This window comes from Grus americana, chromosome 13 (assembly GCF_028858705.1).
Source record: "Grus americana isolate bGruAme1 chromosome 13, bGruAme1.mat, whole genome shotgun sequence".
Lineage (NCBI taxonomy): Eukaryota > Metazoa > Chordata > Aves > Gruiformes > Gruidae > Grus > Grus americana.
The window spans coordinates 6,164,974-6,179,407 of NC_072864.1; the positions used below are offsets into that span (position 1 = coordinate 6,164,974).

The window sequence follows — 14,434 nt, forward strand, 5'->3', positions numbered from 1 at the left end:
TTCAGGCCACATGAGCCCTTCTTGTGAATAATGAAAGCCAAACCCAATGGGGAGAAGCAGAGAAGACATGGCTCTAATTGGTTCAGGGATGGGAGAGCAGTGCCAGAGAAGGGACTACTCCAGAAACCTTACCCCTGCAAGTGTCCCTACAGCAGGGCTCTTCCACCTGAAGCCGTCCATCAGATAGCAGTGTTTTTCACTGCTTCTCTTGCAGAGGTCATGCTGGGAGGGTCCCTCACAGCTGATTTGAGGAAGGTAAACGCAATGTTGAGTTGCATGGCTTCCACCTTAAAACTCTGCCTGGAATTTGGGAGCTCTGTGGGGCACCCAGCACTGCTCGTTAGCCTATCCTTACATCTCAGCAGCAGCCTGGCCAAACCTCTGCTCTTCGTGCTTCTGCTATGCCCCAAACACCACAGGCACAAATAATTTTGGATAAGTCTGTACTGAAGTTTGATTTAATAAATCCCTCTAATAAGTGCAACAAAGGAACAGAAAAGATCCCTTTGGTGGCTGAGCCAGCTTAAATGAGCAGAATGCTTTATAATTAACAATCCAGTGGTTCACTTCACATGCTTGGCTTTATAAAGAGCAAAGTGAAAAATACTTTTAAAGCACTCGGAGAAATCTTTGTTTTAAAGGAGTATCGCAATGCTGTTGTTATATCCAGTGACCACCACCAACGATCATAAGGCCATACAGCTCTAGGTCACTCTCACAAAATGGTTGCCAATATTTTCTCAGCAAACTCTCTATCGATTGCATAAATACAGTACAGTACCCAGGAGGTAGCGTTGACCTGTCACATAGTAAAGATGTGGCAAGCCCCATAATTCATTACCAGTTGGAAATAGAACATCATTGGAGAGATAAGGATAACAATGACTTTCCATCCAATGATAAATTACTAGCAGCTGCATTATTTTCCCTCACTTATATATGGCTCTCTTTATTGAATTTAGCTTGAGATAAATAAATGATCTGCCAGGAGCCTGGTTAATATTACTTCTCTGGGACCCATTTCAGGCCCAACTAGGCTTTTGCTGATAATATCTTTAAGCTTTTCAGTAGGGAGAGACATAACATTTGTTTCTGACAAGAACCCTATGTCGCCTTATCTGTTTCATTTGAGAGGCCGTCGACCTCAGCTTCTTTAGTTAAAATGAGAGCTTTACTGTAGAGGCTAAGTTCTTGAACTTGACTCTCTTCTTACAATGAGATTATATGTCCTGGTTGTAAATTTGAAGCCACACATGATATACAGTTATTCTTAGCATTTCCTGTTGATCACAGGGTGGTATTGATTGCCCCGCTTTTGAATCTTTCTCCTATTGGTTTGAAAAGGAATTCCATCTCTTTTATGTTATTATTTTCCACCTCGCGATAATCTGCGAACTTGTCAATGCACATTTATATTTAACTTCATGCATTTGTTCCATTTCAAAATGACAGTGTTTTTTCATAACCTCTCCCTCCTTCTTCCACCTTAGAAAAGGCAGCTTAACAAACACATATCCACTTGGTTAAAAAATAAAAAGGCCGTCTGAGAACAAAAGATTAACTCTTTCTGTGAATCGACATGCCAAGGAAGGCGCTTCAACTCCTGAAATTCTTTTTATTACCATTAATAATTTATCTGCCGCTTCAGTGATTCTGGCCCTTGCAGATATTGTTGGAAGGGACAAGGCAGGGAGGGGATGGGGCCGAGGTGTGAGGCAGCAGGCGCAATCAGCCTGTGTTGCACTCCTGCAGTAACTGTTTGGATACCTTGAATGTGGTATTTTTGTTATTTCTGGGAAGCCCTATCATCAGGTTATAGATTAAAATCAGACAGTTGCCATTTTTCATACAGTGTGAATTAGAGGAAATTAAACCCAACCACTTCTGATAAATCCTCTCATAAATAAACTAGCTGGTGGTGTTAAATATAAGTCCAGCCACAGTTTGATTCACATTACGGAGAACAAAGAACAAGTTCTGTCTATTTTAACACCCCATCATCATTATTGTTATTTATACCATACTAATGCCTAAAGGCTCCAGCTGAGTTTGGAGCCCCCATCTGCTAAATGCATAATCCGACTTGCCTTGGAGAGTTTGCAATAGGACTAGGACAGAAAGAGCAAGGCAAAGAACTGTTCTACCTTCCTCTCCCTTCTACTTTACAGCTAGGAAACTGAGGCAAAAAGAAGGAAAGCACTTTGCTCAAGGCAGTGAGGAAAATCTTCGGCAAGGTTGGCAACTCCCAAGAGATCACCTGAGTTTCTGCCAAGTGCCTTGATGTAAGATCATTTTCTACAGTTTTTTGGGGGTTCACCTGTCTCCTTTACACTTTCCCACTAGGCAAAAGTTAGAAGATAAAATGGGAATGTAACAATAAATCTCTTTTATCTGATGTTAGAGGAATTCGCGGTTAGGAAAAAAGGCACACCCTAAATAGCATCTTGCATAGATTTGTGTAAGAGAAGATATAATCTGTGTGCATATTAATTTTACTTTGAAAAATGTCTTGTCTGAAATGAAATAAGGAAAATTTGCCTTTTTATATAATAGGAGTAGTTCTGGCATGTACTGGTCATTTCCCATGTCAAATCAGAAGATAAAAAAAATATTGCACAATGGTCCTAAAAGGCAGAAAGATTAATGTTTATTAAATCAGAAAAATAGGATAGTCATGTGACACACAATCTGTGTCAGCCGGAACCATTTCTTGTTTATCTTGAGAGACTGACAGGATCTTCTCACCAATAATTATTAGCTAAACTCTTTCAGAAATTAATTTCACATACAATCACAAACACAGCCAGCAGGGAAAAAAAATAAGGATGGCGGATATCAAATAAATTATTTGCTGCCAATGAATGATAATGCATTTTCCATTTCTGCTGTGCTGCCATTCTAACGTTTCCCCGAATACCTGGAAAGTATCAGGATGAGATTCACACGCTCGCACAAAGCCCAATTAAAAAGGCTTCATGCAGAGCTTTCCACAGAAGACTGCATTAACTCCTGTGCCCTTGTGTACACGTGATGTGTGAGCAAGAGGAGGACTGCAGCAGGACGCTTATGTTGTCGTAGTCCCCAGAGCAAGCTGGGACAATGTTTCCGGGGGTTTCTGACCACAGGTTCCAGAACCTTTGTCAACAGGTTACTTTACTCACCAGACCTTCTATGTGATGTCCTGTTTGGGCCTGGAGGCATATGGATTGCTTTTTGGAGGGGTAAAGTCATCAGACACCCCTCACTTCTAGCCCAGCTGTGTCATTGCAGCAGGAAGTAGTGACGTATCACTGGAAAAGTTGACTCTCTTGTGGATCGTTCTCTCTAAGATCCCTGTGCAGCAATGGTTAAACACAGCCTCTCCAGTTTGGAAGCCAAAATGCTGAAGTTACTTGACCAACATCTAGGGACGCTCAGCTGGGAATAAAACCCCTTTTGGACTTCATTAATAGAACACCCTTCCTTGCTAAGAAGTGACTGCTTTTTCCTGTGGTACAGGCAGTGGCTCTGTATGACCAGCTATGTGGCATTCATCTGTTGTTCTGTACTTTTTTTTTTCCTGCCATGGAGAACTTTTGATCCATACTGCCTTTTCCACAGAATTGTTTTTTCTACACAAACCATATCTGTTACACAAAGTGGTTCCTTCATCTACTCTGAGGCTACCAGAGAATTTAGTGAGCTGCTGAGAGGTTTCGTAGCATTGCTTTCAGTACATCTTTGACAAGGATCTTTTGCAAACTTTGGCAGAGGAAGTATAGCTTCTATATCTACCTCTAAATCTTGTTTGGTTCAGCTGAGCCACAAACTCCTTGTTTTTTGACACTTAGTCATCCTCAACTCTGTCCACCTGTGTGCAGGAGCACTGCAGTAACTTCCCTGCTAGTCACAGATGTCATCTTTGCAGGTAATTAGACCCAGGCTTACACTTGTCTTTGGTGATGATTATTATCCCTTCTGCTAGAGTCACCACCTTTACAGCAGATTTACAGTAAGAGATGACACCAGTGCTCCCCAGTTCACTTCAGCTTAAGGTGTGCAGATTTAACCTGTCTTTTTCAGTGGTGGTTCCAGAAGAGTGGTGTGGTGTTAGTCATTTGGAGTGTTGTTCACAGGGGCCTGGGCCCAGGCCAACAACTCGATTCGCGTTATTGGCTGAACAAGAAAAATGCCTCTGATGTTGACCTTGTCATAAATTTGCAGCCCCTGTCCCTATGCCACCAGCTGTCCAGTCCAGCCTTGTAAAGACTAATTGTATCTGCATTCTGGTTACTAAAATCGTTTGGGGTTTTGTTATTTCAACTCTGTGGTCTCAGAGGAGCGAATTCCTCAATAATTTTGCTCTCTCATCAGCCAAAGGCGCCACTCCATGCTTATGCACTAACAAGGCTGGAGAACAAGGCTGTCTTTAAATGAAAAAGCCCTGCCTTTTCCTCCACGCATTCGTACAAGTTAAACATGACTTCTTGCTTCTGTCATTCATCCTATTAAGAAAACCCCAGACTGCCAAGTGCAACCTCATTTGCCAGTTTGCAGGGGATGGCAAGCTTTTATACCTGAATCATAAACCCTGAAGGAAGGGCATTATCTGATGTGGTACACCAGGCTTAATGGGCTGGTATATGCAGCTGCATCACCTTGGGTAAGAACTTCAACAGAGCCTCTTATAAATAGCATGCCTGATGTTACATGCATTATGCCGAAGGACACAGGTGTTTATATTTACCGATGTAGTACTTAGCTGCTTTAAGTGGTTCTTTGGTGGTAGGATCTAATTGAGCAATATTCTAAACTGGATTCAGTTTGAAATTCCAGCTCTGCAGCAAGATTTTGGATCAAATGCAGTTTGACCAGTTATCATTGTCTCTCAGCCTTACTTGTAGGATGGAGATGCATTAACGTGTTGGTGATGTAAGAGCGAAGGAAGACTTTCTTCACTTGTAGTCATTACTGCTGAACAAGTTGTTCTGATGATTTACCCAGAAAGCCCAAAGTGTCCTTATAAATGTAAAATTTCCTCTTTTTTTCCTTGAGCAGATGGAAGACTTAGATGGAAAGGAATAAAAACATAATTTGCCAGAGCCCTCAATTAATCATAATCAAGTTTGTGCATGTTATACTCTACAAGGGAAACAACAATGAAACACAGGGAGAAAAGGATGCCTTCCTCAGGCAATTCTGAAGATATAAAAGCAATAAAGAAGCATACTTCAAAATAATGTGGAGATATATGACTGCACTAAATAAAAATGCTTCTTTAACGTACTGTAAAAATAAAGATGTTTAGTTAGATTTATCATTCTTGTTACAAACGCAAATTCATCCCCTGGACTATGCCATTGGCTCTGCAAGCATCCAAGGGATGGTTGGGGCCCACTATTTTCTGTAATTACTTAAATATGGTTTCATTTGTTAAAGAGCTAACTAGATTATTCCTTCTTTATAGTCCAAGGTAGTATATAGGACACCTTGATCCTGCAGGTAGAGATTTTTGACTTTTATACTACATTTAAGCCATTCTTTTAATTGGGTATAGCGAGAGGAATGGTTTGCTTATTAGTTTGCACGAGTTGCATCCAAACCTGTGAAAATACATTTTTTAAACTGGTTTTGCAAATAGCAACACATGTTAATTGAAAGCAACCCCACCACTCAAATCCTCACTTGATTGACTTGGGAACATTCAAAACCAGTGAGATTCATTTCTGCAGCCTCATTCAACCATTGCAATGAGCAAATGAAACAATTGTTTTATTTGTAAGAGGAGATTATCCCTTGAAGGCAGATAGAAGGATACTGCCTACAGAACCCCATTTGCAGGCACAAAGAGCGCTTAGTCAATTTTTGGCAGTGATACTGAAGCTATTAGTTTTGGATATGAGTTCACTGATGTTCAGTGCTGTAGATTTCCAGTTAGTTCATGAAGGGCCTTTAAAATTACACACAGAGCTTCATTAATTGCCTCAGAAAAGAAGCAACAAATATCAGGCCCTTAAAGTGTGTGTGCACAGAATGGCCATTGATTTCAATGAATATTCCCCACTGGAGGACTGATCCAATGTCCTGGGAAGGCAATCACAGTTTTTCCAGGAGTTACAGCAGGCACTGCCTCAAAGTGCAAGGGCTTTTGCAGGATCAGGCCCCATTAGCTGATATCTGTCTATCTGTCTATCTGATTATCTATATGCATGTTTTATATACACGTGCACGCATATAATCTCGATCCAGTGTGTTAAAAGTGTAACAGCTATTGTTTTAACTGAAATTGGACACCGACACAAGATGCCAACGACAGGGTCTTTCAAAAGGAAGAAATAGAAACGCAGCTTTGGCATCTTGAAGGGGTTTTTTTGTCCCTTCTCCATTTGATAGAGGAGCGTCTGAACATTTGTTCTGCAACTAACTATCCGTAAAGGAGAATTTCCTATGCCTTCCTTGCAAACGGCACAACCCCATGTGATCCCTGATCACAACAAATTGATTTATTTAAATAAAAATAATGATCTTCTTTCCTTTCTCCAGCCCCAGCAGCAAAATCCCAAGTAACCCTGATCAGCAAATTGATATACTTAGCTTCTTTTGCCCTCCTTTCTCGAACCCAAACAATACCATCCTGATCCCCAAGTAATAAGAAAATGATTTATGCAAACAAAAATAATTATCTTTCTTTGCTCTCCACCCTCTAACTGTATAATCTCAGCAGCTCCTTGTTTAACAAATTGATTTATTTAAATTAAACAAATGGTGATCTCCTTTTGACCTTTATAGAGCACCTCTGTGGCAGACTCCTACCACTGCCACCACCTTAACCCATGTGGTTAGAAGGATGTATTTTAAAATATAACAGTGTTTCTAACTAACCTTGGTACTTTGCGATTACTTTAATCAAAGCTCCTGGAAGCTCTGTTACCGTGCCATGAAATTAGGACACTTCCGCTCTGAAAAATAATAAAAATTAAATGTAACTTCCTCCATATTTTTTTTATGGAAGGGACAGTTATTCATTTAATTCCCCAGAGAGTTCCCCAGGTTTGTGGTTTGTCTACACTCATCTTTCCCACCGTGCTGCCCATAAGTGCCTTTGCAGCCAGAGCTTTAAAGCGTTGGCAAACTCAGTGCACAAATATGTGCTGCGCCACCTCACCTAAAACACTGACAGAGCCACCTAGTGCCAGCCTGCTCCGTGACAAACACCAGCAGCAGCTGACGGATGAGATCATGAACTCCAAGGGTTCATCCATTGCGTTTCAGGGTCCGTCGAACCACAGGTTGTGTTGTAAGGACTCTGGGCCTGTCACGGACAAAATGCTCATAGGCAAGAAGAGAGGCAGAGTCCTGCTTAAGAACTACTGACGTGATCTTTTTGTAAAAACATTCCACGTTAGATAGTCCTGAAGGTATATAAGTAAATATATATGTATACGTATGTGTGTATTTTTTACTGTGCTGGTTTTATTTAAGATTGTATTTTCTGTGCTGTCCAACCAGTATCTCTGTTTTGTGCAGCTGCTACTTAAACAGTCATTTTGGCATTATACAGAATTACATAATTATATGTGCCATAAGCAAAAGTGCAAATAGTCCCACTTAACACCTAATCATATGATATCTGTTGTGAAATGCTGGCGAAGGAGCCAATAGATATGACTATTACTTTGCTATTAGCTCTGGTTCTTTGGAGGCGAGTACGGACTGCAGCTGGAATTTGGCATAGAGGGAAGAGGGATTAAGTGATGGTGGGAGCCTGAGTGTATTGTATATAGAAACATTCTTTCCTCAACCACTTTCTGTGGTGTGTAAAACTGCACAGGACATTGGTGTTAACCTGTCTCTTCCAGATTTTGAAATATTCAGTTTTTTTGCAGTTCATTCACACTATGTGTCTGCTTTGGTTTCAGACCCACTTGTGTTCTCCGACAGAAGACAGTGACGTGACATGAATGGTAGCGCAAGGCTCTTACTGCTACATTCAGTAATCGATTCTCCTGGATGGACTGTGACTGCCCAAAGGTTGCAAAGAGAGGTAAGAATGATTGTACAGCATCAAAAACATTAGTTCCTTCCAAAGCCAGAAAGTTTTCACTCCCTTGAATCCTTCCGCTGCAAGGTCTAGCACTCTTTGTGACTCTCTGGAAATGCATGGGAAAATCATTAAGAGAGATTGTTTTTATTAACAAATAATTTTCTTCTTTCTTTCTCAGTAATTTTAAGTGGGTTTTGTAATGTGAACACTGAATTGGGAATCACCATGTGAAAAACTTGATTGTGTCCATTTATATCATTGCCAGAAACTCTCCATAGGAAAATGCAAATGAAAGGGGTGAACGTTGCAAAAACTGGTCAAGAAGTTGCAAAGTAGAAATATAGATACTTCTGAAGCATCTCAAATCTCACACTTTAAAAAAAAAAAAATATATTTTTTGTTCTTCCAAGAGCTAAACAATTGAGGTTTTTGCATCTGAACATCTTTGGAGATATAGTCTCAATATATACTTGGATATTTGTTTTAGAAAATTCAATTTCATGGAGCTTTGGCCTCTGATCCTCACCTTGCATTACCTTTACTTCTGACTTGCAAAAGTAAAAGTGAGAGGAGACTCAGACTGTAAGATCATGCAAAAATGTTCCCATAAAAAAAAATCTCATTCTGAAATTTTACATGGAAGATTATAGATGCAGCCTTTTAAAAAATTTGGCCCTCTCTATTGACTTGCCAGAGAGGCAAGTATTTCTTCTGCAGGTGGCTTGGAACTAGTAGAACATGAAATAATGTCAGTGGTACTGGTAAGAGGATTAAACAGCAGTTCTGATGTTATTGAGCGGTTTGCAGAGTCCATATTAAACAGCCACATCAGTCCACAGGTCAGCTCTGCAGTTTTACTAAGCAAATACAGATGTAGAGTTCCCTTTCATGGTCATCATTTCATGCCTTTGACATATGGTAGGCTTTTGGGACTCAGTGGCATATTTACAGCCTGAACATTAAAGATTCCTTTCTTTTTTAGCTCATTAGTGGACACCAACATCTAAATCTAGTAAAAGGAAAAAGCAGGAGCTCAGGACACCGGGCATGGACTCCAGTGCAATGCAAACAAATAAGGGAACAATTAAGCTGCTAGAAAGTTCCCTGATGAAACACTGGGGGTGTTTTCAGTTGCTGACAAAAAATCTCCTTAAGAATACAGTCAGTTTAAAAGCTCTTTTTCTTTTGGGTTGATCTTCTCTGTATTTTGCCAAAGCTGCCTATGAAGTCGCAGTGGTTGAATTTCACAAGGCGAGAGGAGTTCAGCTCATGTCAGCACTGCCAGGCCTCTGTGCTTGTTCAAAGTTTGTGCAAATCTGCTGGGACTACAAATTGGCCAGAAGAAATTGAGGGAACAGCCAGTCTTACAATATTCCTGTTCCTTTTCTATTCCAACAGAAACTTTGGCAGTTCTTTAACATTTTCCTCAGTTTTTTGTTTGTCTGAAACCAGGAGTCAGGAATCAAGAAAATAAATAAAGCAACTATGTGATAAGCAGGGTTTTTTTTAATACACACACACAGGTATACTCTTATGTGTGTGTAGTGAGGACACAGTGGGACAGATTCTTCTTGTTTATCTGAATGGTTTTACCTGGTTCAATCCTCCAAACATGTGCAGTTTTCAAATAAAAATATAAATACAGATAAGCTATATGTAAAGGTAGAGTTACTGAATGTAAAGGTTATTGACAAAGAGTTCTTCTAGAAAGGAGAAGATAAATCAGCTGATAAATTACAGAGCCTTTGGTCAATAATTGTTTAATATGATGCAAATTTTAAGTGAAATTTCCAGCATACAACTGCTCCGCGTGTAGCCACTTCTTCCTGCTAGAGGAAATAAACATGCAACTGGAGAGTGTAGCAATGAATTACATTCAACCTCAGAAATGCTTTAGCATGTCTTCAAGAGCGGCTGCCTGCTTCAGTGATGGATTATAACTTAGCATGGGATCCCACAGGCATGGCAAGGTATTTATGTAGTGTTCTGATTGCTCAGACACTTGGAACAAATGTACACTCGGTGCTAACAGAATCAGAGTATCACTATCTCCCACTTTATTTCATTTATTTATATTTAGCAAGTGCTGGAATATTACAAACCACCAAGCTCAACTGGAGCTGGAATATAGTTTCCAAAGCTTATTTACAGTAGCTCTTACTCACGATGGGTAATGCTCTATTGCTCCATAATTTCAGGGGGTCCATTAGAGAGAGGTTCCATTCCTTGTGTAGCTGAGTATATCTTGATTTGGTCCTGTGTTTGAAATGTAGAAAGAGCTCCTTTACTGCTATGTTCTTAAATGCATGAACAGTTTGCAGAAAAGCCCTACCCCTAGCCCTCACCAAAAAGCTGATAATAGTGCAAAATACTGGTGAGGCTGGTGGGATGCTGGTTTTGCAATATTTCATTGCACTGCAGGAAACAGTGCTCTATGCTCTTTAGTTAGTACGTAGGTGGATGTGCATTCCATGTGCTGTTTTCAGCTCTGTACTTAAACCAGTCTGAACTTCCAAAGAGAAAAGAAAAAGCCGAGATTCACATCAGTAGCAAAGAACGTCAGGTGACATTGATTTAAAGAAAACATTAATCAACCCATATTTGCTTGGAACTGGCTCAGGTTCACTCAACAGGTTGGTGAACCTTAGCAAATCTTTCTGTGAATCTCTTCTGTGTTTTGGCTTCGTAACGTGATCTGAAATCATCTGAGTTTCATGTGGTTTTGTTGTGCACGTTTTGGAAAGCTCATGGGGCGAATCCAGGGAAACACAGAGGTGCTATATTTTGCATGATGTGGTAAGGTAAGCAGTATTTCACTCTTACTGACACTCCCTGATACCAAATTGAACAATGGTTGATGCTGTCAGCATAGTTTTGAAAGAGGAGACAACCACTGTCTGTCAGTGTTCTTGTGTCTACAGTAGTCTTTATTTCAGAGCCAAGAGACAGTCTTCAAATTGTATGCTAAATAACGGTATCGTGAGTTTTGGACTGTTATTTTCTTTTCCCTGTTTCGGGTAAATGTCAGAATTTTTACTGTGTAGGCAGGTACTGGAGTTGTGAGGAGCGTGTTAGGTTTCTTGATGTACACTGGTTTGAAGAAGTTACATAGTGCTAGAAAAAAAATAGGATTTTATTTCGAGCCTGTGGATGAACAACTTGTGTTTTAACTACATTTGGTTTGCATCTGAATTCATAAATAGGTGTACCCAGCCTCCATAGCTGAATATAGAGTACTGAAGATCCATCTACCCCAATCAGGTCAAAAATATGATGAGGTGACGTTTTCTATTCATTTTATTTCTAGTCCAAGCTAGAGCCCAGAGCAATAGAGATGTGAGAGACTCAGCGTAAGAAACAAAATCTGATTCATCAGAGGATGCCAAATTTTTCATTCCGTTTCAGAGTGAGCAACAGAATCATTTTGCTGGAGTTGGGATTTTGAAGAGAAAGGCTGGTGGGAGGAGCTATTTATTTTTTTACACTGAGGTACTGCCTCATAATTAAGACACATTTGTAGATCAGTGTTATGACAGGTGGCTTAGAGAAAAGGAAAAGGGTTTGTACAGGATGGGTCAGTGAGTGTAGCTTGATGGCCTGGCATATATACAAGGGCAGATTAGTTAATTTAACTGTCTCTTCTGGCCTTAAACTTGAGAAATCTCTGAAGAAGGAAAAATCAAAGTCTGCAAAGGTAATAAGTAAGAAAAAAATGTAACAGGCTGGAGTGTCCTTTAATGCCCCGGAGGTTCTGCCCCCCCTAACCCATCAAACAGACTGTGGTACAGCCACAAATTGAATGGTCCTGTCAGTCCATTCAGAAGTACAGTAGGAAGGAAGAACAGTTTGCCAATAATATTCAAGCCGAAGCTGACATCTTTATTCCTCTCTAGTAAAGTTGTGTTTGCACCTGCTTGTATCATTGCATTTTTCCACTAAGGTTGTCTCACTTATTTAACTTGACACGTGGAGCACCCCTCAGAGGTCTTTGAGATTCAAACCAGCATTGGAAGTGACAGCCCAGATAACGTAGGTAATCATATCGGACCTTGTGGGACTGCACCGACTACTTTTTAATTGATAATTCCAAGTTTCTGTAATAAATTTATTTCTTAATTATATACGCCATGTCATACATGGTAGCTAATGATTACCACTAGTTTAAGTTTGCAGCCTAGAAGACATCCTCCTCCCTACCATATAATCATGATTTTCCTTCCAAATTAAGATTTTCTGAGAAAGAAAATGAACAAAATCTGCACATTAAATCCAATTCCTTCCAAACAAAGGAAGGTAAATTTAAGGTACTAAATTAGGTAAGTGATTTTAATTAGCTGATCATTTCAGGAAGATCATAAAACATTTAAATAACACTGAAGTTATGTATATTTAAGCAGTTTTATGGAGAATTAAAGTCTTAAATGGTAAATTTAAAATGTAAATACAAAAGTCAATGGAGGAATGTTAATTGCTTTTCCTAAGTTTCTCACATGGCCTGGGATGTTATGAGAGGTATCAAGAATTACATTCATAGTAATAATGTGCCCAATCTAAAGCTTATTAAAGTCCTTGGAATTTTTCCATGGATTTTAGCAGTCTTTGTATGAAAACAACAAATGCTTTTAAATGTCTAACTTCCAGTACTGTGGAAGTCGCTTATATGCCAGAATTATATATGTGATGTCGATATTGTAAAATAACTGTAAATTTCTAGTTTAAGCTTCCTTTTAGAAGTCAAGAAATTTAAGCTGGCCTTAAGAACTTATCTAGGTCCCTTTTAAGCAAATAAAATTACATTTGCAGTAACAGACATTTTACACCGTCAGATTAGTTTGCATCAAAAGAAAAAACTTACATACTAGGAGAAGCTGCTGTGATTGGACAACAGAAAATGTCAATAAATTGGATTCTCATGAATATGAATTCTCACATACCTGTCCATAGCTCACTAATACTCTTACATTATTTTTGATTAAAATAGATAAAGTTAAAATTTACAATTTGATAATAATGTTTGAAACTAATGAAATGAAAATCAGGGGTAGTAAGGCTGAAAAGTCTTGATGCATACATTTGTCTAAATTCCTCATTGTAAACCACTTGGAAATGTATATCCCATTGGAAGAAGGAGCACAGAAAGTGGACCTCAGCAGAGGGTTTCCTTGATTCCCTGAAACTGTTTGGTCTTCTGGGAGACCCTGGAAGAACCATGGCCACATCTCTTCCAGTGTCAGTATCAGGATCCGGATGGAAGTGGTAGCCTTCCATGCAAGCATTTTACTCCATGTAGACGTAGGAATCATGTTTCAGGGGCAACTGTTCCACCGGCAGTCAAAAAGAAGTGGGATTGCCATCTTCTGGGTCTCCTTGTGGCTAAATTGTTGTAACTGGTGCGTGTGAGGAATGGATCCTTTAAGGGACTTGTAGTTCCCAGTGCCCAAGGGAAGAGTCAAGAAGAAACAGTTTTTTCTCCTGGAAAGATTCACCCCCACCCCTGGAATGATTTATTTCAGAATTAAGTAGTAGATTAGAAAGTGCAATGTGTGTTTTTATTTGGTCGGTAGTGAGACAAATTCCATTGCTTTTTATAGTGAAAGGATGTCCTGGTGCAGAGGAAGATGCCTGCTCCACGGGCAGGTAACCTGGGGTGAGGTGAAGCAGTGCCCACGAGTTTCGGTGGCTGGTGGGGGTGATGCCTGACGCCAAAGGCTGTGTAGAGCCACCACAAGGTTTTCTGGGACAGGGACGTGCATGCGTGGTGGTAGTTCAGCCTTACGGAGCAGCCACCCTGCCAGTCCTGGCAGAAGTGCTACGTGAGAGAAGGGGTGAAGCCAATGCAAACCCGGTCTTTTCGTTTTCTTCAAAGCATCTAACGTCCACATTACACACGGTCCGAGGCACGCGATCTAGGACATTGCTATCCTTCTGTTTCTTCAGCTGTTGGATGGGGATATTATTATGCTCTTGTTTTGGATGCTGAGAGGGTTAATTAATTATGTTTGTGAAACCCTTTGAGATGCTCAGATGAAAGGTGGCTTTAGAATTGTTAGGTGTTATTATAAGAAAAAAGAATGATTTTATTGCTTCATGTTAATGGTTAACATCTGCACCGCAAAACCTGCTTGATCACATAAAGATTCTGCTAAGCATTTAATCCTAATTTGCAGGCTGATGCATATTCATTTTATTTAGAAGATTAATTTAGTCATCAAAGGTTAATCTGCCTCGGGTTTGTAATTAGAGAGAGCAGTGACTTGGCGTCTCTGGGCTCACCCAGGTTGCGCTGGGTTTTCTGAGTGGGCAGGGCTGTAACTGTCACCAGTTTTCACTTCCAACTACTGCTCGGAGGAGGCTTAATTTTTGGAGAAGGTGAGCGGTAAAAGCCTTGGCCAGTACGAAGATTAAAAATAA

The 14,434-nt window shown here is 40.0% G+C and overlaps 1 long non-coding RNA gene across 1 annotated transcript in view; it reads left to right on the forward strand.

Annotated features, from left to right (window-relative positions):
• Window positions 1–14,434, forward strand: part of LOC129212437 (uncharacterized) — a 298,847-nt gene that overhangs the window by 256,039 nt on the left and 28,374 nt on the right. The window contains exon 6 of the long non-coding RNA XR_008579167.1: window positions 7,899–8,023. This is a non-coding gene — a long non-coding RNA (uncharacterized LOC129212437). The remainder of the gene's footprint in view (window positions 1–7,898; window positions 8,024–14,434) is intronic.